This window comes from Taudactylus pleione, unplaced genomic scaffold, assembly GCF_031769625.1.
Source record: "Taudactylus pleione unplaced genomic scaffold, aTauple2 ptg000145l, whole genome shotgun sequence".
NCBI lineage: Eukaryota > Metazoa > Chordata > Amphibia > Anura > Myobatrachidae > Taudactylus > Taudactylus pleione.
Window position 1 is genome coordinate 4,183,351 of NW_028284547.1, and position 25,852 is coordinate 4,209,202.

Here is a 25,852-nt window from a genome sequence, read left to right on the forward strand (position 1 = left end):
TGGTCTTGACCATCATCATGGACGCTCGCTATAGCTGTGGGTGGTAACCACAGCTATGCGAGCGTCCCAGAGGCCACTCCAAGTTGAGGTAGGAGGGCCCTGATTCAGAGCGAGCATCCGGCTCTGAATCAGGCCCACTGTCTGTAACATGACAGTTAGGAACTGAGTGGCTGGTAGTTTATCACTCTCAAATGTATCACTCTCCAGAGCTTAGTACATATCCCCAAATACTTTACAGGAAAGTCATCAGACAGCCACGTGGGAGTACATTTACTAAAGTGAGAGTTTTTAGAAGTGAGTTTTAGAAGAGATGTTGCCCATAGCAACCAATCAGATTCTAGCTATTATCTTCTAGATTGTGCTAGTTAAATGTTAAGTAGAATCTGACTGATAGTAAATTTACCCCCTAGTCTCACTAGGCTTTTCACGTTTAATCAGAGGACTGTTCAGTGTATGTTGGATGTCAGGTAAACCAGCCAATTTAACTGGGGAATTTTAAAAAAAATAGAACAATTGTCTTAAAGATGTCATTACATTTTAGTAAATTAGGCAGCTCAGCAGCTGCTTGGACACCAGCAAGATCCAGACAGTGGTTTATACAATGACAGCTGACCATGACTCCGCCTGTTTCATCTTTTAATAGTTTTGTTACCCCTTTGTGCTCCCCAATCATGGCAGCTGCCTCATCAGGGCCTAGACCCACCAAGTTACACTTTATTCAACCCTATATTTTCAATGTGTTCAATAATTTTGTTAGTTATAGTTGCAGCTTTGCCATTAGTGATACTACATGTTGATATAAAACTGACAGTAATTTGTGTTTTAACTCAATAAACATATTTAATGTATGTAATAAGCTGCTTCAAAACAGAGATGTCTGTAGTTTCATCACACAGAACACTGAAACAATTAGCTGAATGCAAACGTTTAAGTATTTCACATCTTATTTGTGAAGCTAAGATGTCAAATGATTCTTGCATTATTCCTTCCGAAGTGTAAAGGTGACCACACACTAGACAATATTATGCACGATTTGGGAGATTCTGACACATCTGAACAACAGATCGTGCACAATATATGTGAAAATTGTGAGTACCCACTCAGGATCACAATGCCGATGTGCGTCCCCGCGGGTTGTATATCACATCATCAGATCTTGCCTACAGCAGGCAAGATCTGCCAATCTCGTACATGATCTGGCGGCATATTGTTCAGTGTCTATGCCTAAATAATATGTGGTTCGGATCCGCATACGATGCTTGCAGGCATGGATCAGGGAGATCCATGCTGCAAGCATCAAGACACAGATGCATGGACAGATCTCTGTCCATGCATCTGTGTCTAAAGATATTTAAAACCTGTATAAAAAGAAAAAAATATTGTGTGGCACCACCTCCAAAAGAGCAACCAGCCCTGGGCTTTTAGTGACCCAGTGCTGGTTGTGCAATATACAGGGGACAAACGATGCAGGGGTCCCCTGTATTTAAGCACAACCAGCAGCAGGCTCTGATCCGATCCTATAATGGTTTTGGAAATACAAGGGAAAAGAATGCGCAGTGTTCCCCTGTATTTGCCAGAACCAGCATCTGACTTTTTCTAGCAGGTGGCCAATGTCACAGGCAGGGGAGCCCTTTCACAGGGTCCCCTGGCCACAGCATTAACCCTGACTGCTAGTCAGCCCACGTCAGGGGTCCCTGGGGAGCTGGGAACCCACCCAATAAAAGGTCATCCCTCTCCAGGGTACCACAGGCCTAGGCAGATAGCCCGGGGCTATCCCTGGCACCCATGGCCGGTGGGTACCGGGTTGATGGTGCAGTGTAATGTGACTGATAGTAGTAAAAATATTGTGAAACTACAGGTCCCAGCAAGCCTCCCCCGCATGCTGGTATTTGTAGTTCCACAGCAAAAACAATATTAAAATAAACACAGGGGACACACACCATAGAAAGTAAAAGTTTATTAAACATACATGCACACACACATGCACACACACTATCTCACATATCCCTTTAGTCAATTGGTCCTCTTCTCCAAGTAGAATCCATAGAGTACCTGTAATAAAAAAATTTCCATACTCACCTTCTCCTATGCAAAGTTTGGGTTCTATTTGTATCATGTAGGCAATCCCCGGACATGGCAAAAAAACCAAAACGAAGTACACGACACACGGACACTAGTACCAACCTCTACGGATGGTACTACCCGAATGAGAGTTCAGTGGCGGGATATCACTATGGAAACCTCATGTCATGATTGGTGTCTGCAAGTTACCTGTCTCAGGTGGTGATCGGGTTTCAATGGAGGCCGGCATGACTGGAATCACAGATAATGTAGATAGCTCTATTTATAAGACTTGTGTAGCAGTGAAAACTGCCTTTGATGATAAATGACAGGAACTGGAGGGACCGGACTGGGACCGGCAGGAAGACTTGTTGAATTGAACTGATGAACTAAGAACTTGACTCTGGACAGGAACAACGTGGACTGAACTGATGAGCTTGGAACTTGACTCTGGACTGGAACAACGTGGACTGAACTGATGAGCTTGGAACTTGACTCTGGACTGGAATGTGACAATGGCTGAAGGGAAGTCAGGTAATGCTGAGATGAGGGCTAACCAGGGTAATCTTTAAATGCTGTGACAAGGTTGGAACTCAGGTGCAGGTTGGATAGGATAATTGGGAATAACAGGTTTCAGGAAGGAATGGGTAGGTTTGGGAATTTTAGGTTCAGGGAGGGAGTAGGTAGGTAAAAGGGGCAGGAGTTGATCCACAGCAGGAAGCAAGGCAGGGTGACACGATGCAGGTTTACAGAGTGCCAGGGACCAACCAGGAGTAGGACTATCTGCAGAGCACAGGCCAGGTATTGCTGTAACAGGACGTCTGGATGCCAGGTATTACTGTAGCAGGTTTTCGGGATGCACCAGGGGTTGCTGTCAGCAGGCTTACTGGATTGCCAGGTTTGGCTGTAACAGGTTTTCTGGAAGCACCAGGGGTTGCTGCCAGCAGATTTACTGGATTGCCAGGTACAGCTGAAACAGGTTTTCTGGATAGCGCCAGGGATTGCTGTAGCAGGTTTCAGGGATATACTAGAACACAGAAACAGCATGAACCATACACCATGGGAAGACGAGATGTTCAAGCCCAGAATGCTATCAGGAGAGGATATATATACCATGGGTCTGGCAGCAATTGGTGGATACGGACAGGTGGTCTGGTAGTAGCATTCTGAGTGGTGGAAGGCACAACATGCAGAGGAGTATTCATCTCTGCAGCTCTGAGAATCAGAACCACACCTGTGATTCCAATCAGGGCTAGCAGTGCTCACAGACAGAGGAGAGGCCAGGTGCAATAATCAGAGCAAATCCTCCAGGCAAATTACACACACAGATCCATGGGGGAGCTGACAGGGGTAAGTCCCAAGGCAAAAAGGTGACAACTAGACAGGGTCGTGACACCTCAGTGCTGAGCGTTCATTGGCTGAAAGAGGCGATCCTTCCGCCTCTTAGCCAATGAACGGTTTACACCATTGACTTCAATGGTGAGAACCGCGATAGTAACCTTAAGTTATGGCATCTATTCACAGGTGGTCCTCTGTGGGACACTGCGGACCATGGGTGGGGCCGGCACCCGGCAGGTTGTTTTAGCAGGACGCTGGCAGGGTGACGTCATAAGGGCAGGGCGCATTCTGCCCTTTTGAAATCGTGCAAGGTGTGGTGCCCCGCTATAACAGCCTAGCGGGAACGCTCATGTAATGTGATGTCATTTAATGGCTGTGCAGTTAAGTAGGGAGTATACGTTACATATGGTGTAAAACACGTGAGGATAGGGACATGTTATGAAATGTGCCATGTAATGGCTAAGCAGTTAAGTAGGGAGTGACACGCACTACTATTCGTGCGATAGCTAATGCAGTTGATTTGGTCCAGCAACATCCTACACAACAGATGCAATTGGTATATGAGGAGTATTCAGGGGTGATTTTTTTTTTCCAATTTCATTTCCTTAATACGTCTGTCAATTCTAATGGCTAAATGCATGAGTTTTTCCAAAGCATCTGGAACATGGTATTGAAATAAATAATCCTTAATTTGTTCAGACAATCCTATCTGCGTAGAGCCTGGTCATTCCAACCACTGTCAAAAGACCAATGTCTGAATTCTGTACAGTATTCTTCAGCACGGCTGTGGCCTTGCTTAAGATTACGTAAGTGGGATTCTGCAGATGCAGTCTGGTCTGGATCATCATAAAGTAGTCCCAGTGCTTTAAAGAAGGAATCCACAGGCTGCAGAACTGCATGATCTGAACTCAATCCATAGGCCCAGGTTTGAGGATCCCCCTGTAGCAAAGAATTTATGATTCCTACTCTTTGAACTTCTGACCCAGATGATTCCCAGAGGTCTCAATCTAAAATACATTTGCAGCTCTCCTTAAAGTTTTGAAAAAACTCCTGGTCTCCAGAGAAATGGTCTGGAAGATTAATTTTTGGTTCATTTATAGTTTGCTGGGTAAAAGGAAAAGATTTAAATATATTCTCCTGTGTAATTACCCATAGAGATAAATCTTGAGCAATCTGTGACAGAGTCTAAATTTGGTTTGCCAAAACTTGAGCAGGATTTTGCATATCAGGATCCACTTTAACATGAGTTCTACCTCCATTAATTTGTGATTAGTTATAATATTATGACAGACCTGAATAATTGCATAAAACCTCTAGAACCACACTACAGGGGTCTTCTGCCAATAAAAACTGCCCTTTCCCATAGAGAGAGATGCTTTGACTGGTACTGAGATGCCACCAGGTCTTAAACTCAGGTTTATACAATAATCAAGTGATCATAGGGTTAATGCTGAAGTAGTAGAATAAAGTATGTGGGTGCAATGAGACTGTATAATTAAATATGTGGTTTTAGACGATAACAACAGGAGCTGTATCACAACAGGTAGCTTGCTAATGGTAACCGCAAACAAATGTCACTTTTCCATTATTATGTAAGGTGATCCTTTACAATAGGCAATGCAGGGAGCAGGACACCATAGATCAAACTGGATTAGCACATGGAAATTCTGGATACAAGCAGTACAGAGATTTCACCAGTCACTCAGATCAGCAGGTTTACACCAAGGCATGAAGCTATAACTGACAAAGAGGTGAAGGCCTGACTGCCTTTTAAAAACACACACAGACCAATAACAAAACATCAATTAGGTCCAACCCCCTGCAAGTGAAATAAATTACAGATGTGATGCTGCACAAAGGAGAGCAGTTAGTGAGTATCCCTGCAATTAAATGACATATGCAGACATTAAAGTGCAGCCTCTGATCATATATGCTGGCATTTTGGTCTCCTAGCAATGACAGGGACCAGCATGCAAAGCAGGTACTGATGCTAACATTCAGATCTCCTGACAACCAGCAGAACCTGAAGAGGTAGTGAAAAGCCGCACTGGCCACCACTGCTTCTAGCAGGTGCTAACTGGACCAGAAAAAAGCAAGCATAAGTTCCTTAATCCCCATCTCATACTGCACCTGCCATACACACTCTACCTCAAACACCGGACTAGCTGAGAGAGAGGTAGAATATAGACTTAGATCTTATTATCCAGTCTCTTTAAAGAACTGAGGGCCCTATTCAGACCCAGATGCAACGCCGCACTCGTTTGCAGCCATCAGGAGCCTAGTATGCAAATCCCGTGATCGCACGGCCAGACTTAAGGACGCCCTCTATGTCTTAGCATGCGGCGGCAAAGTGATCGCAAGCTGGTCTAATGCCGCCCCCTTTCCTTTCACAGCACACGTCATCACCAGGGAGTGTATATAACCATCGGTAAAATCGAGAACCATCGGAGGCATACATAGCGCTTATGGTAGACCTTAACCTACCGCAAGTACTGCAAGTGTTTTAGCCAAAAATAGAAGCCAACTGACGTGTACAATGTTGCTCCAATTTAAATAAGCTCGCCCTTTGAACGCCGTTTTGACGGTCAGACACACCTGAATTCACAGCGCCACTCCCACGTTGACAAGCACCTTCCCCTTTTACCACCCACAAATTGCACATTCTGTCACTTAAAGTAGCAGGCCGTCTATGTGTTCTGAGTGATCGATTCCTGATCGCTATGACGGCTCGCTCACGCGCAATGTGATGCATACACAATCAGCAATAGCGTGCAAACGTAGCCTAGCGAATGGGTCTGAGTCGGGATCTGACTTCCCTGCTGACAGGAACACTTTACTTACAAGCATCAGACAGAATTGAATTTGGAAATACATTAATAGGCTGTAACTGCAGGACAAATCTATACTAAAGAGCCAGTAATTATTGTAGAGCCAGTCATTAGCCCAGGTCCAGTTCTCATGACCAAGTCATTTTACCTTACAGAAACACTACTAAATACAGAACTAAGATATACTTATACTGCAGAGTCCGTATTTACCTCAGTGTCCAATATGATGTATTGTTTAAGCTGAAAGTATTGAAACCTCTAAATCGCTAGTCGCTTATTACCGCTGCAAGTCGCTAATGACATAATTGCTGTCCAGCCCAATGTGTGGCTCCAAAGCACAAAAAGTCATATTATTCAACAAAAGTAATAATACACGCTTTGATCTAGACAATGAGCGTAAATAACAATTAAAAATACAAGGTACAGCCAAAATACATACGCAAGCGCCCTGGTACCAGGTCCAGCCGATCAATCCTGACGTCTGTAGTCATCAAATGGGTAACGACTGAATATTAGCCCATAGGCGCATGTATATATACTCGTACAAAAAGTGATAACACTATGGGGACAGACAAACACTGTTTCATTGGTTCTTGTTCCGGATTGATCTTCTTATTGGACAGTTCGTATGGTGTCTTTAGGGGTATGGCTTGGTCTTGCAGCTGTTCCTTTTTGTAGTCTTCCCGCCAGAGAACTGGTCTAAACTAGCTACGACACTGCATACGTTTCAATATCTAACCATAATCTCTCTATGATCCATATTCCGTGAACACAAGATACAACCTCCTCCTTGCTAGAACCGGAAGCCTGCAAACAAACAGGGCATCAGTTTGATACTATACATGACATATCCACAGTGTTCTATACCTTAAATATCAATAACATGCATTTCATATCATAACTAATATCTTTAATATGAACTATATTGTGCAGGAACCTTTTATGAGTGTAAATATATATGTATGTTTGTGGTCGCTAATGTGCGTCTGTATTTTAAACTAAGTGAATGCTCATTAATGTGTATATATACCTCAATAAGGCCACGGGTGTCCACGTCTACTTAAATAAGAATATATGTAGTTATAAATGTGTGTATATTTACAATTAGATGTGAGTATGCATTGTGCGTCTATACATAGCGCAAAAGGGTAAACAATGTGTAGAGGATCCGTACGGCGCAAACGTGCGGTGTATGTGTTTTTATTAATAATAGTAACAGTGTTCATGTGCGTATGCATAACAGCATCTATGTGTTCATATTTATACATTTGTGTGCAAGTGAGCGTCCGTGTATGTGGGTGAAGTGGAAATGCAATCGTGTGCATTGGATTGCGTCACCGCAGAGCATCTTCCAATTCGCTCTTCAATAAACCATGGATGATGAGATCGTCCGATAATACTTGGTAAACGATCACAACCAATTATTTGAGTTCGACAGTCCACCCTTTGATAGCAAACAACATGTTATCACATTCTGTTCTTAACCTTTTTAACCAGACATAGTAAAGTATTATTCAATGTTCTAAATGGTGTGACACAGATTGGTCATGCAACCGTTAATAATGCATCTCAAGGAGGGTAAAACAACCCTTATACGCCATCTGCGGATCCATAAGGGATCATTGACAGGATGTGGGAACTCATTATCTAGGATGTTGGATGGAACATTTATAATACATTTTTATTATGCCTGATTAGACTCGGTCACATTTCATTATTATATAGTACACTCTAGTTCAGGATTGTAATACAGTTCTTCCTCTACCTTGGTATCCATACTACTACCATTTACCACCATCATAATTTCAGTCTCTCTGTTTGTTTTAGAACGTTTTCCACACTTCAACACAGCAGGAACACACATGACACATAAGCCAATTACTATGATGACAATCAATATTAGGATCAGGAACTTGCCTATGATCGCAACCATTTCCTGGACCCACTCTCCTAGACCGGATAACCATTTAATTGAGTTCAGCCATGAGAACCACTCTTCTACCTTTTCCTCTACTTCAGCCACTGAAGCATTATGGTTCTTTCAAAATTCCCATTTCAGCTGCAGAATTTCACCCATCTTCCGGTCTATCACCTCCAAGGGGTCACTAGTTTTATTAGTGATGTACGTGCAACACTTTACACCAAATTGGGTGGCCAGAGTTACACAGTACCCACCAGTAACAGCGGTCAAATAATTCAACATCAACCTGTGCTGCACAAGTTCTTTCTTGTAAGCTTGTAACTCCTGTACTGTGTACCTAAACGTGTCATCATACATCTCAGTGATATTATCTATCAATTTGGCAAGATCTTTTATATAGCTAAAATTTAAAGTACCCCGAGTGATCCTGGTGGGATCCAGTGCTACTAAAACTTGAAACAAAACAACTGTTCACTGAACAACTGTGTGGCTCTATGTACATCACCAGGTATCATGTTTCTTTTGTCTCTGTGTTCATACTGTGTATGAAGATATGAGGATGGTGTGTTTTTATGGATACCAAGCATTTCACCATGTGTAAGTGTCATAACATCTGGGAGTACCATTCCCAGGTAACATAAACCTTCTGAACTCGAAGAGAGCCACTTATACACTTTCCTTCCACATATAAAATAAACATCATCTGGGAGTACGTAAGGAATAGAATACATCATAATCGTTAGAACACATTTCTCTAGCAAATAATCCTATCTCAGGTTCTCCCATTTGACTCATACACGTTTCTGGTTGTATAACTCCTGCACAGTACCCTTCTGGTACCCTACCAATCATTTCTTTGGTGTATACCTATTCCGGAAGAGTCTCCCATTTAATCTAATAGTGCATAAAAGTTCAATATGTCTTGGTTCATTATCAGCTCTTAGTGAAAAGGTCATTGTCTGATTAATCCCGGTCACCTCCCAATTCCCTGGTTTATTGAGATTGGTGATGCTCAAACACTAATAGGGATCTATCAACCTGATACTGGTGGAGTTTAAAATAAGGTGGTTTGGACATAAGAAATTTTCCATCCAGCGCCTTCCCTTTTTCCAATTCAAGGACCTCAGAGACATTTAATGCAAATGGCACTAACCCTACGTTATGCTGTCCCTGAGGCACGTGAGAGCACACCCAACAGTCAGTATGATTTAAAACCTTTCCTACCATGGTATGGTAACCCTCTAAAGGATACGAACTCCAATACGGATCATACTTAGGCTGGCACTGCTGGATGCATCTCTCATGGATTTGGGACCCACAATTCTCACAAATACAATACTCTTCAGACAATAACCCTTCAGACTGTCTCCGAGTTTCCTGGTTAACAGATTTATTAAATATTACATTACTTAGTTTGGTCAGATACAGCCCTTGTGAGTGTACCGCTCCTCCTTCTGACTCCACTCCATCGATATCACCATCAACCTCTCCCTCTATCCTCCATCCTCCGTCACAGAAACAGGATATTCCGAAACAAACTAGGATGATGAAAACTCTGGAAGGAAACACAAACGTAATCCAAGTGCACCATCCCATTGCTGAAGCAGTGATTTTCAAATTTCTATAGTTCAGGTGCTCCACTGCAACTTCTAACTCTCCCGGAGCAGGCTCGCAATCAACAGGTCTACGTTATCCGCCTCGGCTCCACCCTTTATCTCCACCGGTTTGTTGACCTTTCTGCAGTGAGTGGAATGGACCCAGGTATCTCTCTCCTCCACTTTCAAGGATGTCGTACTCATCAGCAACACTTGATATGGACCTTCCCACCGATCAGTCAAACAACCTGAACGTAAGAAATTTCTGATCATAACAAATTCTCCAGGTTCAACATCATGATAGTTTGTTTCTGGCATATCAAGTGACAGTTTCAATTTCTCCTGCTGCTGTTTCAACTGCTTACTCATTTTTATAAGATACTGCATAGTGACCTCATTGTTACTCTTTAAATCATCCTGTGGACTTACAATCAAATGAGGTTGCTTACCAAACTATCTCAATAGGGGACAGATTAAGAGGAGGTCTAGGAGTGGTCCTGATGCTATGGAGGACGAGTGATAAAGCTTCTGGCCATGCTAATCCCGTCTCAGCCATGATCTTACTCAGTTTGTTCTTAATAGTGCCATTTTACCCTCTCCACCTTGGCACTGGCTTGCAGTCGATAGGGGGTGAAGCTTACTATTGATACCCATTAACTTACACATGTTCTGGAAGACATCACCTGTGAAATGATGATTCTAGGGATACTGTATCTGCATACAAATTCCTAAACAATCTTTTTAGCAGTGAATGCAGCAGTATTAGTGGCAGCTGGATATGCCTCTACCCAATTAGAAAACACATCTGTACAAACTAATACATACTTAAGATTCCTGCAAAGTGGTAATTGGATAAAATCAATTTGTATTACCTGAAAAGGTCCATCTGTCGGAGGGATATGGGATGGTTCAGAGGGTATTGTCTTTCCGACATTCTTCCTCAAGCAAGTCAGACAGGACATTGCTATCTTTCCAGCTTGAGAAGAAAAACCTGGTGCACACCAATATGCTTTGACTAGCCTGCACATACCTCCTTTACCCAGGTGAGTTAGACCATGCGCTGCCTCAGCCAAGCTTGGGTAATATGCATTGGGAGCAACAGGCCTACCTTGTCCATCTCTCCAGAGTCTGGAGGACTCCTGAATACATCCCTTTGATCTCCTGACTGCCTTTTCCTGAATGGAACTCAAATTTTGCATCGCAATTAATGTCTGCGAGTTAATTTCTTGAAAAACCATCATTTGATTAACTGGAATATTCATTATTAAACCTGCTGCCCATTTGGCAGCTTCATCTGCCCTGTTATTGCCCTGTCACACCGGATCTTCCTCGCACGTGTGGGCTTTACACCTAATGATGGCTACTGCCTTTGGTTTTTGAATTGCTGTCAACAGTCCTTTTATGTGATATGAGTGTGCTACTGGTGTACCTGCTGCTGTCATAAAATTTCTAAGATGCCATAGGGCCCCGAAATCGTGCACTACCCCAAAAGCGTAGCTGGAGTCAGTATAGATGTTAGCTGATTTACCTTCTGCCAGCTCACATGCTCTCCTCAATGCCACCAGCTCAGCCACCTGTGCTGAATGAGGTGGACCAAGGAGTTCGGCCTGTACGACATCCTCATCATTTACAACAGCATAACCTGTAAATAATTCACCAGTGTCTATTTGTCTATGACAACTTCGATCCATATAAAATGTCAACTCAGCATTTTCTAATGGTGTATCACGTATATCAGGTCTTGCCGTAAAAGTCTGGTTCAAATACTCCATACAATCATGCGTGTCCGTATACCTACAAATCTCACCTTCAACCAGAGACTCACCTTCCACCCTTTGTGTATTGCACGACACATAAGGTAAGTACGTTGCTGGATTTAATGTATTGCACCGCTTTATGGTGATGTTTGCAGGTGCTATCAGGACTAGTTCCCATTTTGTGAACCTAGCTGGGGAAACATGTCTGGTTTGGGCAGAATTCAGCAAAGCAGATACAGCATGTGTTGTTTAAACAATCATGTCATGACCTAATACTACATCCTCTGTCTTATCTACCAGCAGAGCAGTTGCTGCTACACAACTTAAACAGGTTGGGAGTGATCTTGCCACAGTGTCCAATTGTGCACTGTAGTATGCTACAGGTCTGCTAGCCTCACCATGTCTTTGTGTGAGGACACCTGCTGCGCAGCCATCAGCTTCCGTACAATATAACTCAAAGGGTTTTTCATAATCTGGTATTCCCAAGGCAGGTACATTTGTCATACTATCTTTAAGATTAAGGAAAGCCTGCTCTGTTTTCTCAGTGTGAGTACCACTGTCAGGTTTTGAGGATGACACCAATTCCTGCAATGGTAATGCCAGAATAGAAAAACCTGGGATCCACGTTCTGCAGTATCCACATATGCCAAAGAAGGTACGGATTTGCTGTTGGTTTCGTGACAGTGTCATGGTCTATATGGCCTGGATTCTATCAGTCGTCAAGTGTCGTAGCCCCTGGGTTAGACAGTGTCCCAAGTAGTTAACCTTAGTCTGACATGGCTGTAATTTGTCCTTTGCAACCTTGTGTCCTGTTTGCGAGAGATGAAGCAACAAAAGTTTAGTATAATTTACACATGACATAAATGAATCAGAGCACAACAATAAATCATCTACATATTGTATTAAAACGGATCCATTGGCAGGTTGAAAAGATTGTAAACAGTCGTCTAAAGCCTGAGAGAAGATACCGGGGCTGTCTATGAAGCCCTGGGGTAATCATATCCATGTGTATTGTACCCACCTGTATGTGAAAGCAAAGAGGTACTGACAGTCAGGGTGTAAGGGGACAGAGAAGAAAGCAGAACAAAGATCAATGACAGTAAAATGGGTTGCATTTGGTGGGATCTGCATGAGAATGACAGCTGGATTTGGCACTACAGGGAATTGGCTCTCTACTACCTTATTAATCCCTCTAAGGTCCTGTACTAGCCTATAACCCCTCCCTCCACTCTTCTTCACAGAAGAGATAGGACTATTGGCTACATAGCTGTACAGATTAAAATTTCCTGTTGTAGCAATCACTCAATTACAGGATACACCCCTAGCTCTACTTCTTGTTTTTAGGGGTATTGAGGGATTTTTGGAGCTTGCCTACCACTTTTTAGATTTACCATTACGGGAGCTACATTTGCCATTAATCCAGTGTCCTGTCCATCTTTGGTCCAGAGGGAACTCGGTATTTGCGCTAACATCTGTTTTACCTGAGCTGGAGTTTTATCTGTAACGGTAGAGTGAAACATTAGCCTCTGTGGGGTGTCCAGTATATCCCTTACCTCGTGTGCAACTTTCTCTGGCATATCTAGAAATATACCATCAGGGGTACAATAAATGACACATCCCATCTTACATAACAAATCCCTTCCCAGTAGGTTAGTAGGGGCCGCTGCTGCCAGCAGGAAAGAATTCCTGGTGTATAGCGGTCTGACAGTACCCTCTGCAGATTTTGTTAATGGATAATGCTGCACTTTACCCGTTACACCCATTGCTGGTACTGTCTTGCTGGTCACTTGTAAATTGGATGGAAAATTTAACACTGATCTGGTTGCCGTGTCTATAAGAAAAGAATGTTTAATACCAGCTACATCAATCATCATTACAGGTTCTTCCCTATTACTTCTAGTTAACCTGACAGGCTGTAGACTACAGGTGTGACCTGACCCCTAGGGCTGGCTGTCGTGCTCTACTAAGGCATTTACTGCCACTATGTGAGCAGGTGATTGCTGGAAATTTGCTGTATTCTGGGAATATTTTGGAGCTCCCTGGTTAGGTGGTCCCTGTTTCCTTACTTTACAGTCCCTACTTATAACTGTAACCAAAGGGGACACCTAACACTTTTGGGGTTGATATGGTCTGAGTTGTTGTGGTGTAGTTTGAGGATTGTTGGAAGAAAAAGATTGAGGATGTGGATATGGGGGTTGTGTCTGTGTGTGGTATGTGTTCTGTTGCCAAAATGTGTGGTATGGCTGTGTAATTTGTGACTGCGCAGGCTGAAAGGTATTGAGGACTTGTAGCTGCACAGGTGAATGGGTGTCTGTTGGCTGTAGGTGCATTGTTTCAAGAGCTTGAATGCTAACAGCCATTAGCTTCTCTCTCTGGGTTTCACGCTTCCTGAGGAAGTTCTTATCATCTTCAATTGCAGTTTCCCTGAGGGTATCTACCATAATTCCCCTCCACCCAGTACTTGAGGTCTGAACCCTGGTCTTTAGATTGTCTTTAAGACCATCCATAAGTACCGTGATGACCATTTCCCTATAGTGTGTGTTGTCTTTTATGTCCTCTATTCCTGTATACTGGGTAATGGTCTGCAGCCCTCTCATGAAATAATCTTCTGCAGACTCACTCTCCTTCTGCTTAAATGTGAAAATTTTACTCCAGTTAACTACTACTGGAAAATATACTGCCAATTGGGTGATTATGCGGGTTATGTTCTCCTGATTACTTTAGTCAGTTAAGGGACTGTCTCCATCCAATACACAGGCCGTGATAAACTTTTTCACGTCGGTATTGTGTGGAAGACAGGACCGTAATACTACTCGCCAATCCTTGTTGGTTGGCTCATGAGCATTACCTAAATCCTTTATAAATCTCTGGCATTTAGCTAAATCTTTTCTAGGGTCAGGGAAATCTGTCATTATAGAATGTATCTCCGCTCTCGTCCATGGACAATGCATTTCTACATCCCTTGTGGTCACTACACCATTCACATCCGGAGTCCCATTGGGAACTGTTATTGTCCGGATAGGATGGATGCCTACCACATCGCTACCTTTGGCCTTGCTACCTGTGGCCTTGCTACTACTGAGGAGGTGCACATGCGCTACTAACATTACCTTTGGCAACGCTACTTTGCCGTGCGTGCGCATTCCCTTGCGCCACACATGCAACGCTATTTAGCATTGTGTGAGTGCTCCCCTGCGTTATGCGCACTACGCTAGTCTGCGCCGCGTGCACACCACTAAGCCACGTATTTCCCTCCTGCTGCCACAGTTTCAAGCAATCATTATACTTTACTCTTTTCTTTAGGGATTTCACCATACAGATGCTATCCCTAACATTGTTCAATATCTCCACATCACAGCTGCCAATTCTAGGAAAAGGTTTCCTACACTCTCTCGTCATCTTAATCCATACATCACAGTATGCAGTTACATACGTACCGTATTTTGTATACATTATATGCCGTACCGAACCTGTCGGCCCTTCCAAAAGCAGCACATCGTCAACCATTCCCAAGGACTGCCTAGGCCCCATCTGGGGAAACCGCTAAAACAGCTTAGGTAATGTGGACCGGTGAACGATTCAAGAGCTACCATTCACGCACTCCTCCCGCTGTACACAACCAGCCCGCTAGGCATAATGGACAGCGCGTACAACGAGGAGCAAAACTTATGCCTATGCAACTATTCTGCCTTCTGGATAGGTAACACAAAGTAGTCCTACCCGCTGGGGAACACACAGTAAACCTAGCATATCCCTTTTTGAGTACTTTCCACTGCTAGCATCTAGGGGTTCCAATAACCCCTAACCAGTTCAATCACAATGCTCAACAACCCTAACTGATCACTGAATTTTGCAATCACACTGAGAGCCAAACGAAAACCTCCTTGTTTTCTTTCAAGGTACAAAATCATTGTCCTTGCTGCAATACACCTGCTATGTGTACAATGTAGGCCCGACACACGGTACCTACCTAACAATAGGTAACACACAGTAAACCTATTTTTCACCACAATATATGCCTATCATACACCTTCTCTGCGCAGAAAAGAAAAGAAACTTTTTCCCTAATATGGCAGTTATGACTAAGAGACTTAGAACAATGGAATCACGCTATCATTACAAACAATGCAATCGAAACAATTTGTTTGAACACGTGGCTACAATACCGGAACTACGTATACGCTATTGTGCGGTCGCACTTTAGTGTCGAAACAGATATGAAAGAAACAGGTTTTTCTCTCCCATCTCCAGGTTCCTAGCCAGCGCTCCTTGAAATCACACAATAATGGGTCTCGGTCTCACAACACTAGATGGTGCAGGTTTAAACATATTGCGTTTCTTCCTGCGATATGGCGCCGTCCACCCTTTTTTGAGAGATCGAGGACCGGTGATACCGAGTGATTTCTCGGTAGCTTGACTTCACTACGAGCCCCCAATCTATTGAAACCTCTAAATCGCTAGTCGCTTATTACCGCTGCAAGTCGCTAATGACATAATTGCTGTCCAGCCCAATGTGTGGCTCCAAAGCACAAAAAGTCATATTATTCAACAAAAGTAATAATACACGCTTTGATCTAGACAATGAGCGTAAATAACAATTAAAAATACAAGGTACAGCCAAAATACATACGCAAGCGCCCTGGTACCAGGTCCAGCCGATCAATCCTGACGTCTGTAGTCATCAAATGGGTAACGACTGAATATTAGCCCATAGGCGCATGTATATATACTCGTACAAAAAGTGATAACACAATGGGGACAGACAAACACAGTTTCATTGGTTCTTGCTCCGGATTGATCTTCTTATTGGACAGTTCATATGGTGTCTTTAGGGGTATGGCTTGGTCTTGCAGCTGTTCCTTTGTGTAGTCTTCCCGCCAGAGAACTGGTCTAAACTAGCTACGACACTGCATACAACGTTTCAATATCTAACCATAATCTCTCTATGATCCATATTCCATGAACACAAGATACGACCTCCTCGTTGCTAGAACCGGAAGCCTGCAAACAAACAGGGCATCAGTTTGATACTATACATGACATATCCACAGTGTTCTATACCTTAAATATCAATAACATGCATTTCATACAGTATCATAACTAATATCTTTAATATGAACTATATTGTGCAGGAACCTTTTATGAGTGTAAATATATATGTATGTTTGTGGTCGCTAATGTGCGTCTGTATTTTAAACTAAGTGTATATATACCTCAATAAGGCCACGCGTGTCCACGTCTACTTAAATAAGTATATATGTAGTTATAAATGTGTGTATATTTACAATTATATGTGAGTATGCGTTGTGCGTCTATACATAGCGCAAAAGGGTAAACAATGTGTAGAGGATCTGTACGGCGCAAATGTGTGCTGTGTTTTTATTAATAATAGCAACAGTGTTCATGTGCGTATGCATAACAGCGTCTATGTGTTCATATTTATACATTTGTGTGCAAGTGAGCGTCCGTGTATGTGGGTGAAGTGGGAATGAAATCGTGTGCATTGGATTGCGTCGCCGCAGAGCATCGTCCAATTCGCTCTTCAGTAAACCATGGATGATGAGATCATCCGATAATACTTGGTAAACGATCACAACCAATTATTTGAGTTCGACAGTCCACCCTTTGATAGCAAACAAATGCTATCACATTCTGTTCTTAACCTTTTTAACCAGACATAGTAAAGTATTATTCAATGTTCTAAATGGTGTGACACAGATTGGTCATGCAACCGTTAATAATTCGTCTCAAGGAGGGTAAAACAACCCTTATACGCCATCTGCAGATCCATAAGGGATCATTGACAGGATGTGGGAAATCATTATCTAGGATGTTGGATGGAACATTTCTAATACATTTTTATTATGCCTGATTAGACTCGGTCACATTTCATTATTATATAGTACACTCTAGTTCAAGATTGTAATACAGTTCTTCCTCTACCTTGGTATCCATACTACTACCATTTACCACCATCATAATTTCAGTCTCTCTGTTTGTTTTAGAACGTTTTCCACACTTCAACACAGCAGGAACACACATGACACATAAGCCAATTACTATGATGACAATCAATATTAGGATCAGGAACTTGCCTATGATCGCAACCATTTCCTGGACCCACTCTCCTAGACCGGATAACCATTTAATAGGGTTCAGCCATGAGAACCACTCTTCTACCTTTTCCTCTACTTCAGCCACTGAAGCATTATGGTTCTTTCGAAATTCCCATTTCAGCTGCAGAATTTCATCCATCTTCCAGTCTATCACCTCCATGGGGTCACTAGTTTTATTAGTGATGTACGTGCAACACTTTACACCAAATTGGGTGGCCAGAGTTACACAGTACCCACCAGTAACAGCGGTCAAATAATTCAACACCAACCTGTGCTGCACAAGTTCTTTCTTGTAAGCTTGTAACTCCTGTCCTGTGTACCTAAACGTGTCATCATACATCTCAGTGATATTATCTATCAATTTGGCAAGATCTTTTATATAGCTAAAATTTAAAGTACCCCGAGCGATCCTGGTGGGATCCAGTGCTACTAAAACTTGAAAGCCAGTTGTTTCACTGAACAACTGTGTGGCTCTATGTACATCACCAGGTATCATGTTTCTTTTGTCTCGGTGTTCATACTGTGTATGAAGATATGGGGATGGTGTGTTTTTATGGATACCAAGCATTTCACCATGTGTAAGTGTCATAACATCTGGGAGTACCATTCCCAGGTAACATAAACCTTCTGAACTCGGAGAGAGCCACTTATACGTTTTCCTTCCACATATAAAATAAACATCATCTGGGAGTAGGTAAGGAAAAGAATACATCATAATCGTTAAACACATTTCTCTAGCAAATAATCCTATCTCAGGTTCTCCCATTTGACTCACACACGTTTCTGGTTGTATAACTCCTGCACAGTACCCTTCTGGTACCCTACCAACCATTTCTTTGGTGTATACCTATTCCGGAAGAGTCTCCCATTTAATCTAATAGTGCATAAAAGTTCAAAATGTCTTGGTTCATTATCAGCTCTTTGTGAAAAGGTCATTGTCTGATTAATCCCAGTCACCTCCCAATTCCCTGGTTTATTGGGATAGGTGATGCTCAAACACTAATAGGGATCTATCAACCTGATACTGGTGGAGTTTAAAATAAGGTGGTTTGGACATAAGAAATTTTCCATCCAGCGCCTTCCCTTTTTCCAGTTCAAGGACCTCAGAGACATTTAATGCAAATGGCACTAACCCTATGTTATGCTGTCCCTGAGGCACGTGAGAGCACACCCAACAGTCAGTATGATTTAAAACCTTTCCTACCATGGTATGGTAATCCTCTAAAGGATACGAACTCCAATACGGATCATACTTAGGCTGGCACTGCTGGATGCATCTCTCATGGATTTGGGACCCACAATTCTCACAAATACAATACTCTTCAGACAATAACCGTTCACACTGTCTCCGAGTTTCCTGGTTAACAGATTTATTAAATATTACATTACTTAGTTTGGTCAGATACAGCCCTTGTGAGTGTACTGCTCCTCCTTCTGACTCCACTCCATCGATATCACCATCAACCTCTCCCTCTATCCTCCATCCTCCGTCACAGAAACAGAATATCCTGAAACAAACTAGGATGATGAAAACTCTGGAACGAAACACAAATGTAATCCAAGTGCACCACCCCATTGCTGAAGCAGTGATTTTCAAATTTCTATAGTTCAGGTGCTCCACTGCAACTTCTAACTCTCCCGGAGCAGGCTCGCAATCAACAGGTCTACGTTATCTGCCTCAGCTCCACCCTTTATCTCCACCGGTTCGTTGACCTATCTGCAGTGAGTGGAATGGACCCAGGTATCTCTCTCCTCCACTTTCAAGGATGTCGTACTCATCAGCAACACTTGATATGGACCTTCCCACCAATCAGTCAAACAACCTGTACGTAAGAAATTTCTGATCATAACAAATTCTCCAGGTTCAACATCATGACAGTTTGTTTCTGGCATATCAAGTGACAACAGTTTAAATTTCTCCTGCTGCTGTTTCAACTGCTTACTCATTTTTATAAGATACTGCATAGTGACCTCATTGTTACTCTTTAAATCATCCTGTGGACTTACAATCAAATGAGGTTGCTTACCAAACTATCTCAAAAGGGGACAGATTAAGAGGAGGTCTAGGAGTGGTCCTGATGCTATGGAGGACGAGTGATAAAGCTTCTGGCCATGCTAATCCCGTCTCAGCCATGATCTTACTCAGTTTGTTCTTAATAGTGCCATTTTACCCTCTCCACCTTGGCACTGGCTTGCAGTCGATAGGGGGTGTGAAGCTTACTATTGATACCCATTAACTTACACATGTTCTGGAAGACATCACCTGTGAAATGATGATTCTAGGGATACTGTATCTGCATACAAATTCCTAAACAATCTTTTTAGCAGTGAATGCAGCAGTATTAGTGGCAGCTGGATATGCCTCTACCCAATTAGAAAACACATCTGTACAAACTAATACATACTTAAGATTCCTGCAAAGTGGTAATTGGATGAAATCAATTTGTATTACCTGAAAAGGTCCATCTGTTGGAGGGATATGGGATGGTTCAGAGGGTATTGTCTTTCCGACATTCTTCCTCAAGCAAGTCAGACAGGACATTGCTATCTTTCCAGCTTGAGAAGAAAAACCTGGTGCACACCAATATGCTTTGACTAGCCTGCACATACCTCCTTTACCCAGGTGAGTTAGACCATGCGCTGCCTCAGCCAAGCTTGGGTAATATGCATTGGGAGCAACAGGCCTACCTTGTCCATCTCTCCAGAGTCTGGAGGACTCCTGAATACATCCCTTTGATCTCCTGACTGCCTTTTCCTGAATGGAACACAAATTTTGCATCGCAATTAATGTCTGCGAGTTAATTTCTTGAAAAACCATCATTTGATTAACTGGAATATTCATTATTAAACCTGCTGCCGATTTGGCAGCTTCATCTGCCCTGTTATTGCCCAGTTACACTGGATCTTCCTCGCACATGTGGGCTTTACACCTAATGATGGCTACTGCCTTTGGTTTTTGAATTGCTGTCAACAGTCCTTTTATGTGATATGAGTGTGCTACTGGTGTACCTGCTGCTGTCATAAAATTTCAAAGACGCCATAGGGCCCCGAAATCGTGCACTACCCCAAAAGCGTAGCTGGAGTCAGTGTAGATGTTAGCTGATTTACCTTCTGCCAGCTCACACGCTCTCCTCAATGCCACCAGCTCAGCCACCTGTGCTGAATGAGGTGGACCAAGGAGTTCGGCCTGTACGACATCCTCATCATTTACAACAGCATAACCTGTAAATAATTCACCAGTGTCTATTTGTCTATGACAACTCCCATCCATATAAAATGTCAACTCTGCATTTTCTAATGGTGTATCATGTATATCAGGTCTTGCCGTAAAAGTCTGGTTCAAATACTCCATACAATCATGCGTGTCCGTATACCTGCAAATCTCACCTTCAACCAGAGACTCACCTTCCACCCTTTGTGGATTGCGTGACACATAAGGTAAGTACGTTGCTGGATTTAACGTATTGCACCGCTTTATAATGATGTTTGCAGGTGCTATCAGGACTAGTTCCCATTTTGTGAACCTAGCTGGGGAAACATGTCTGGTTTGGGCAGAATTCAGCAAAGCAGATACAGCATGTGTTGTTTAAACAATCATGTCATGACCTAATACTACATCCTCTGTCTTATCTACCAGCAGAGCAGTTGCTGCTACACAACTTAAACAGGTTGGGAGTGATCTTGCCACAGTGTCCAATTGTGCACTGTAGTATGCTACAGGTCTGCTAGCGTCACCATGTCTTTGTGTGAGGACACCTGCTGCGCAGCCATCAGCTTCAGTACAATATAACTCAAAGGGTTTTTCATAATCTGGTATTCCCAAAGCAGGTGCATTTGTCAGACTATCTCTAAGATTAAGGAAAGCCTGCTCTGTTTTCTCAGTGTGAGTAACACTGTCAGGTTTTGAGGATGACACCAATTCCTGCAATGGTAATGCCAGAATAGAAAAACCTGGGATCCACGTTCTGCAGTATCCACATATGCCAAAGAAGGTACGGATTTGCTGTTGGTTTCGTGGCAGTGTCATGGTCTATATGGCCTGGATTCTATCAGTCGTCAAGTGTCGTAGCCCCTGGGTTAGACAGTGTCCCAAGTAGTTAACCTTAGTCTGACATGGCTTTAATTTGTCCTTTGCAACATTGTGTCCTGTTTGCAAGAGACGAACCAACAAAAGTTTAGTATAATTTACACATGACATAAATGAATCAGAGCACAACAATAAATCATCTACATATTGTATTAGAACGGATCCATTGGCAGGTTGAAAAGATTGTAAACAGTCGTCTAAAGCCTGGGAGAAGATACCGGGGCTGTCTATGAAGCCCTGGGGTAATCATATCCATGTGTATTGTACCCCCCTGTATGTGAAAGCAAAGAGGTACTGACAGTCAGGGTGTAAGGGGACAGAGAAGAAAGCAGAACAAAGATAAATGACAGTAAAATGGGTTGCATTTGGTGGGATCTGCATGAGAATGACAGCTGGATTTGGCACTACAGGGAATTGGCTCTCTACTACCTTATTAACCCCTCTAAGGTCCTGTACTAGCCTATAACCCCTCCCTCCACTCTTCTTCACAGGAAAGATAGGACTATTGGCTACATAGCTGTACAGATTAAAATGTCCTGTTGTAGCAATCACTCAATTACAGGATACACCCCTAGCTCTACTTCTTGTTTTTATGGGTATTGAGGGATTTTTGGAGCTTGCCTACCACTTTTTAGATTTACCATTATGGGAGCTACATTTGCCATTAATACAGTGTCCTGTCCATCTTTGGTCCAGAGGGAACTCGGTATTTGCGCTAACATCTGTTTTACCTGAGCTGGAGCTTTATCTGTAATGGTAGAGTGAAACATTAGCCTCTGTGGGGTGTCCAGTATATCCCTTACCTCGTGCGCAACTCTCTCTGGCATATCTAGAAATATACCATCAGGGGTACAATAAATGACACATCCCATCTTACATAACAAATCCCTTCCCAGTAGGTTAGTAGGGGCCGCTGCTGCCAGGAGGAAAGAATTCCTGGTGTATAGCGGTCCAACAGTACCCTCTGCAGATTTTGTTAATGGATAATGCTGCACTTTACCCGTTACACCCATTGCTGGTACTGTCTTGCTGGTCACTTGTAAATTGGATGGAAAATTTAACACTGATCTGGTTGCCATGTCTATAAGAAAAGAATGTTTAATACCAGCTACATCAATCATCATTACAGGTTCTTCCCTATTACTCCTAGTTAACCTGACAGGCTGTAGACTACAGGTGTGACCTGACCCCTAGGGCTGGCTGTCATGCTCTACTAAGGCATTTAATGCCACTATGTGAGCAGGTGATTGCTGGAAATTTGCTGAATTCTGGGAATATTTTGGAGCTCCCTGGTTAGGTGGTCCCTGTTTCCTTACTTTACAGTCCCTACTTATAACTGTAACCAAAGGGGACACCTAACACTTTTGGGGTTGATATGGTCTGAGTTGTTGTGGTGTAGTTTGAGGATTGTTGGAAGAAAAAGATTGAGGATGTGGATATGGGGGTTGTGTCTGTGTGTGGTATGTGTTCTGTTGCCGAAATGTGTGGTATGGCTGTGTAATTTGTGATTGCACAGGCTGATAGGTATTGAGGACTTGTAGCTGTACAGGTGAATGGGTGTCTGTTGGCTGTAGGTGCATTGTTTCAAGAGCTTGAATGCTAACAGCCATTAGCGTCTCACTCTGGGTTTCACGCTTCCTGAGGATATTCTTATCATGTTCAATTGCAGTTTCCCTGAGGGTATCTACCATAATTCCCCTCCACCCAGTACTTGAGGTCTGAACCCTGGTCTTTAGATTGTCTTTAAGACCATCCATAAGTACCGTGATGACCATTTCCCTATAGTGTGTGTTGTCTTTTATGTCCTCTATTCCTGTATACTGGGTAATGGTCTGCAGCCCTCTCATGAAATAATCTTCTGCAGACTCACTCTCCTTCTGCTTAAATGTGAAAATTTTACTCCAGTTAACTACTACTGGAAAATATACTGCCAATTGGGTGATTATGCGGGTTATGTTCTCCTGATTACTTTAGTCAGTTAAGGGACTGTCTCCATCCAATACACAGGCCGTGATAAACTTTTTCACGTCGGTATTGTGTGGAAGACAGGCCCGTAATACTACTCGCCAATCCTTCTTGGTTGGCTCATGAGCATTACCTAAATCCTTTATAAATCTCTGGCATTTAGCTAAATCTTTTCTAGGGTCAGGGAAATCTGTCATTATAGAATGTATCTCCGCTCTCGTCCATGGACAATGCATTTCTACATCCCTTGTGGTCACTACACCATTCGCGTCCGGAGTCCCATTGGGAACTGTTATTGTCCGGACAGGATGGATGCCTACCACATCGCTACCTTTGGACTTGCTACCTGTGGCCTTGCTACTACTGCTACGGATAGGATTAACAACTTCGGCTACTGTTGCAGCAGGTGTTAACACTTCCTGTACTACCACTGATGAGGCCACCCCTGCTGCAGGCATTGGTGGAGTCACCATTACCTCTGAAATAGGTGGAGCCATCACTGCTGCTGGCCCTGGTAAGGTTCACTTCCTTTATGTGTGATGGTGAAAAATTTATAAACATTCTCCTTATAGTTACTCAGGATTGGGTACAAGTTACTTATTACATTTTTATGATTTTTGAGATTGGCTGTACCTTCACCTCTATCCGCATAAGGCAGAGGAGGTGCACATGCGCTACTAACATTACCTTTGGCAACGCTACTTTGCCGTGCGTGCGCATTCCCTTGCGCCACGCATGCAACGCTATTTAGCATTGCGTGAGTGCTCCCCTGCGTCGTGCGCACTACGCTAGTCTGCGCCGCGTGCACACCACTAAGCCACGTATTTCCTTCCTGCTGCCACAGTTTCAAGCAATCATTATACTTTACTCTTTTCTTTAGGGATTTCACCATACAGATGCTATCCCTAACATTGTTCAATATCTCCACATCACAGCTGCCAATTCTAGGAAAAGGTTTCCTACACTCTCTCGTCATCTTAATCCATACATCACAGTATGCAGTTACATACGTACCGTATTTTGTATACATTATATGCCGTACCGAACCTATCGGCCCTTCCAAAAGCAGCACATCGTCAACCATTCCCAAGGACTGCCTAGGCCCCATCTGGGGAAACCGCTAAAACAGCTTAGGTAACGTGGACCGGTGAACGATTCAAGAGCTACCATTCACGCACTCCTCCCGCTGTAAACAACCAGCCCGCTAGGCGTAATGGACAGCGCGTACAACGAGGAGCAAAACTTATGCCTATGCAACTATTCTGCCTTCTGGATAGGTAACACAAAGTAGTCCTACCCGCTGGGGAACACACAGTAAACCTAGCATATCCCTTTTTGAGTACTTTCCACTGCTAGCATCTAGGGGTTCCAATAACCCCTAACCGGTTCAATCACAATGCTCAACAACCCTAACTGATCACTGAATTTTGCAATCACACTGAGATACAAAATCACTGTCCTTGCTGCAATACACCTGCTATGTGTACAATGTAGGCCCGACACACGGTACCTACCTAACAATAGGTAACACACAGTAAACCAATTTCTCACCACAATATATGCCTATCATACACCTTCTCTGCGCAGAAAAGAAAATAAACTTTTTCCCTAATATGGCAGTTATGACTAAGAGACTTAGAACAATGGAATCACGCTATCATTACAAACAATGCAATCGAAACAATTTGTTTGAACACGTGGCTACAATACCGGAACTACGTATACGCTATTGTGCGGTCGCACTTTAGTGTCGAGACAGATATGAAAGAAACAGGTTTTTCTCTCCCATCCCCAGGTTCCTAGCCAGCGCTCCTTGAAATCGCACAATAATGGGTCTCGGTCTCACAACACTAGATGGTGCAGGTTTAAACATATTGCGTTTCTTCCTGCGATATGGCGCCGTCCACCCTTTTTTGAGAGATCGAGGACTGGTGATACCGAGTGATTTCTCGGTAGCTTGACTTCACTACGAGCCCCCAATCTATTGAAACCTCTAAATCGCTAGTCGCTTATTAGTGCTGTAAATCGCTAATGAAATACCTGCTGTCCAGCCCAATGTGTGGTTCCAAAGCACAAAAAGTTTTATTATTCAACAAAAGTAATAATACACACTTTGATGTAGACAATGAGCATGAATAACAATTAAAACTACAAGGTACAGCCAAAATACATATGCAAGCGCCC

General features: G+C 43.0%; 1 protein-coding gene and 1 pseudogene across 2 annotated transcripts in view; one reads left to right on the forward strand and one right to left on the reverse strand.

The window, feature by feature from the left end:
* LOC148522636 (uncharacterized) overlaps positions 1-25,852 on the forward strand; it is a 764,886-nt pseudogene that overhangs the window by 271,660 nt on the left and 467,374 nt on the right. The window lies entirely within an intron of this gene.
* LOC148522637 (uncharacterized) overlaps positions 1-25,852 on the reverse strand; it is a 233,626-nt gene that overhangs the window by 168,464 nt on the left and 39,310 nt on the right. The gene's annotated exons all lie outside the window — the stretch shown is intronic.